Source organism: Curcuma longa, unplaced genomic scaffold (assembly GCF_044706935.1).
Source record: "Curcuma longa cultivar G26 ecotype Majalengka, Jawa Barat unplaced genomic scaffold, ITB_CL_G26_1.1 contig_23619, whole genome shotgun sequence".
NCBI lineage: Eukaryota > Viridiplantae > Streptophyta > Magnoliopsida > Zingiberales > Zingiberaceae > Curcuma > Curcuma longa.
In genome coordinates, this window is record NW_027432208.1 from 1 (window position 1) to 5464 (window position 5464).

The 5464-nt window shown below is 34.4% G+C and overlaps 1 pseudogene; it reads right to left on the minus strand.

Annotated features, from left to right (window-relative positions):
* Positions 1–7: 7 nt before the first annotated feature.
* LOC141818171 (receptor-like protein EIX2) lies at positions 8–3002 on the minus strand (annotated as a pseudogene).
* Between the last annotated feature and the right edge of the window lie 2462 nt (positions 3003–5464).

A 5464-nucleotide genomic window follows, 5' to 3' on the forward strand; every position in this document is an offset into this window, starting at 1 on the left:
AATGAAAATACAAATTCGCCCCATGTTGTTTGGATAGTAGGATTACAAATACACTCCAAAATCCAATCATATATCCAAGTGAGGTATCAAAGTAAATTGATAAAAATATTTATGATTTATTCATTTGCAACTCTTCCACTGTCACATTATTGTCGACATCATTAGAGCAACTCTTGTTAATCAAAGCCCCACAAAGATGAGCATTGCCTATATAAATGAAAGCATCTTGAAGTGTTTGAAGTTGATACCCGGAAGGAATATTCCCTGATAAATTATTGTAAGAAAGGTTTAAATAGTTCAAAGCCATCAATCTTGACAAATCTTGAGGAATAACACCTGATAAGTTGTTGAATGACAAATCCAAAGATTCCAATGACTTCATTTCTCCAATAGTATATGGAATCCTGCCTCTTAAAAAGTTCCTTGACAAATTCAAAGTTTGAAGTCCTACAAGTGATCCTAATGTCGTAGGAAACTCACCTGTAAGACTATTATTTGAAAGATCTATAAGCTTCACCAAATAGAGAATAGATGAAAAGTCATATTCATATCCCTTTGTAACTATTGATACACTATCACTTTCTCCATATTCAATATACGAGGTTTCTCCTCTAATTGAAATTGGGTCATCCATTGTTCTTGATGTTGATCTTATTGCACTGAAATTGCTAAAGGAATATGGTATAAACCCTCTTAAATTGTTATTAGCAAGGTCAAGAATTTGAAGATTGCCCAGTTCTCCAAGGTTTGAAGGAATATTTCCATAAAACATATTTGACCGTAATACGAGAACAGTCAATCGTTGTAAACTTTGTCCAATCCACGTAGGTATACTTCCTAAAAAGTTGTTGCATGCGAGATCAATGACTTGTATTTCAGTGCAATTTTGCAATGACAATGGAAGTTGTCCGCTGAGATCATTGTTGCCCAAATGCAAAGACGCCAATTGAATCAAGTTTCCAATGGAGCTAGGAATTTCACCGGTGAGCTTATTGTTTCCCAAGTGAATAAAGTAAAGACTAGCATTTGCTTCTTGCCAGCACTTGGGAATCTCTCCGGATAATTTGTTGTAGGATAAATCCAAACTCCGCAATTGCTCCAATTTGCAAATGAAAGAAGGTATGCTCCCATTGATGTGATTATTTGAAAGGATTAAGCTTTGTGGACTCATGAAGTTACTACCTATTTGTGGTGAAATTTTTGATGGTATAGGACCTGAAAAATCATTAAAAGATAGGTCTAGGACCCAGATTTGAGGTGGCCAACGAGGAACAAGTCCTTCTAGTTTATTAGAACTTAGAATCAAAATTTCAAGTCTTGACATGCTCTCTATGGAGGATGATGGCAAAGTACCCCCTAAGGTTATTATGAGAGAGATCAATAGCCCGAAAGGTGGAAGAAGATGAATTCCAAAACGAATGAGGTAGGATGTCATCAATGCTTGTATTGGACAAACTCAACTCAGACATGGATTTCTGTGAATGGAGCCATTGTGGAAACCTAGGACCCACTATACAAGAGGCCAAGTCAATGATTTCTAGTTGAAAAGAAGGGACCCAGTCATAGTCTAATGAAATGGTAATTCGAGAGTTTTTTCTTAAGCTTAAACTCTTTAAGTTGGTTAGGTTTACAAGGTGGAGTTCTGAGAGGACACTCACTAAAGAATTATAAGAGAGATCTAGATCTTGTAACTTGGAAAGTTTCCCAATCTCAGTAGGTATAGGACCCGAAAGTGAATTAAAAGAAAGATCAAGACTTATGAGACTAGTCAAGTTCCTAATTTCAGAAGGTATAGAATCCGAAAGTGAATTACCAGCAAGGTCGAGACTTGTTAGACTACTTAAGTTCCCTATTTCAGAAGGTATGGGACCCGAAAGTGAATTAGAAAAAAGGTCAAGACTTATTAGACTAGTCATGTTGCCAATTTCAGAAGGTATTTGACCATTAAGTGAACACTCATAAAGAAATAATGATTGTAGACTACTTAAATTTGTAATTTCTGCGGGTATAGGACCCGTTAGCATTTCATTGACTCCAAGGTCAAGTAGTATTAGTTGATTCAGACTCCAGATTTCAACAGGTAGGGGACTAGATATGTTACTGTTGCTAGAAATATCAAGTTGAATTAGTCTAGTTAGGTTACTGATTCCAGCAGGTATCAGTCCTGAAGCATCAATTGTAAGGGATGAGAGATTAGTGAGTCGCCACAACCAGTTGGGCAAGGAAGAGGAGGAGGAGAAGGGATTGAATTCGAGGTTAAGAATTTTGAGAGAAGTGAGATTGAGATGAGAATTAAATGAAGAGGGGATGTGATTAAGATCACAATCGACCAAATAGAGTTCTTGCAGGGAAGGGAGCATGTTAACCTCCGACAACCAATTTTGAGAGATAGCACTGAGATTCACATTGGAAAGGTCGAGGTACCTCAAAGAAGAGAGCCCTGAGAGCCAATCCAAACGATGGGCTATTGCACCTGCATACCATGTTGACTGCAGTCCGAGATGATAAAGGCTCGACAGATTGCCAAGTTGAGAAGTAATAACTCCACCAAAATTGGACTGATAAAGTTCAAGATACTTGAGCTTCTGAAAAGAACCAATAAAATGTGGGATTGGAGCGCCTTCGAACTCGTTCCCACTTAGATCCAACCGCTCTAACCGAGTCAAGTTCAACAAAGAAGGACTCAGTATTTCACCTCGCAAAGCATCCTCATCATAATCGATTCTGGAAAGGTTGAGCTCCACAACATGCTGGCCTCCGAAAAAAGTTGCGTTGTCGGTCTTGCATACGACGCCACTCCATTTGCAGCAGTCAATTTGTGGAGACCAGGAGGCCAAACGGTGGGAAGGATCTTTGACGTTGGCTTTGAAGGCAAGCAGGGCGTCCCGTTCCACTTCCGAGCAGCCTCTTGTAGGTGTTGCTACGGCTGCTTCTTTGAAAGAAAAAGCAAGGCTCATAAGCCCACAGAGGATGAAAGAGAAGTAGAACAAGTGCGGAGGCATAGCTTTCATCGAATCTAGTAAACTACTTGCTGTTTTCCTTGATGAGGGATTGCAATAGCTTGTTGTTTAATATATAGGGCTCATCTCCATCTAAATATCTTTTCTGTGGAAAATAGTGTCTTATCAAATACAAGTATTAAACTAGGGAATATACATAATTCTGATAGATTTAGTCCACTTGTCAGCATATCCAACACCCAATATTTTCTACTATTCCAAGTCTTCTCTGTGTGGTCGTTTCTGTAGAAATCTGCCACCACCCATCAGTATTTCCAACTATTCCAAGTCTTCTCCGACTGGACGTTTCTGAAGTCTACAATTCCAAATCTTCTCGTTATGTTCTATTTAAATAAATTGTTAAATAAATTGTTAGGAAAATTTCACAAATAACGATCGAATTTTATTCCATCGGTAAAATCGATCATTAATTCATAATTTTTTTTAATGTCGTGTCCTTTGCATTGGAATTAATAGAAGAATATGAGAACACATTCTCATGTACTTGTAATAGACCAACATAAAAGTCAAAATACAATATACAGAGAATATTTATAAAAAATTTATCATTTTAAAATAAAATAACTCGATTTAAAACATTAATTATTTAGCATTTAATTCAAGAGGTCATATGTAAAAATAATATGTAGAGAATATAAAAAATCCATCCTAAGTAGATATTTTATTACTTTAACATGGTATATAAATACAAAGGATGATGATTTTAGAATTATTGATATTAATAAATTATGAATTGTATATTAATATTATATTTAAGATAATCGATGAGAAGTAACGATATTAATAATTATTCTTTTAGTTACTTTTTATTTACATATTTATAACGATGGATGTGAATTCGGATGGATTCAGTTATCAAAATAAAAATATTTAAAAAATTTAAATTAGAAGTTAACTTGAAAATTATTAATCCGAATTCGGATAATCCGATCAATATAAATAACTCAACAAACTCGAATAATTCTTTTTTTCTTTGATAATTTTTATTTTTTAAAAATATTTTATCATTATGATACTAATTTTTTGTTGATGTACATAAAATATGTCAATTTATAAAATAAAATTTAATTTAACTTTAAAATATCTTTTTCACCCTAAATAAATTTATGTCAATCTGAATTTAATCAGACCTAATAAAAATTGAGTTAGATTTTTTATCCAATCCAATCTGACTTGAACTTTAAAATTTCTAATTCTAATTCAATGTTTTTCAAATCGACTTGGGTTGAATAGACAAATGAATTCATTTTAACACCCCTATTTGTTTTATATTTCTTTTCACCGTAATTGTTTTATTTCTAACTTTTCTGTTGCCTTCTCACTTGATTGAATTCACACATTTTTAACAATTTATAATTTATTGTGGTCAGAACAATTGAAAGTTGAAAAAATAGTCAGAAAAAAGTTTATTTAGAATAAAATTTGAATTAAAAACCAGCATGACAGAAAAGGAGTTAGTTATTGCAAATTCGTGATAATGTTCTGCCTTCTATTATGATCAATTATAATTTTTTGATTTATTTTTTTATAGATGATCATAAAATCTATCATTTTATTATGATCAATTATAATTTTTTAATTTATTTTTTTATAGATGATCATAAAATCTATCGTTGAATCATTGAAGTGATGGATTTTATATAAAAAAAGTTAGTTATTATAAAGATTAATAATTTAACTGTCTTCGTAATTGCAAAGCAAAACAATGCAAGCAAATCAAATAGACGGGTCGTGCTAGTGGAGCAAGCGAATGGAACGGACAAACTGAGTCCTCCAGACAAACCACCATGGTGCAAGCAGAAGTCCATCAGGTGAACGTCGCTGGCCATGGCAAACGGCGAGCTCGGGAGTGACAAGGACGAGGGCAAGGGCTGGGGGCTCTACCACCTGCCTTTGTATGTGGCAGTGCTGGTGGAGGAGGTGGCGCGGGGGAGCGGTCGGTGGGTCCTCGTCGTCCAACTTTCGGCCATGCTTAATTAGGCCTGACGTAGAATCAGCAACCTGGCTCGTCCTATATATGTGTTGGATATTAATTGGCTATTTCTTAAAGGACTAAGATGATTTTATGAAAAAATTAGGGTGAGGCATTATTTCAATATCTTGCTAATTCAACTGTCTTAATTGACTTTGAAATTAAAAATCAACCTTTTTCTTTGTGATTGATAGGAGTAGATCTAGACTATTAATTTGCTCAAAATCGATTAATGCTCAGATGAATGAAAAATTAATTATTCTGTGGAAAACTAGTTAGTGCCTTATCAAATCCAAGTATTCAATTCAACTGGGGAATATAATTCTGATATAATATTAATTATTAATTAATATTTAAGTCTTCTCCATCTGGACGTACGGACTACAAGTGCATAGAAGTTGGTAATCGGCATTATAGTCATCTTCTCTTAAAAAAAACAAATCTTAAGACTGATCCATGAAGACTTGACTAA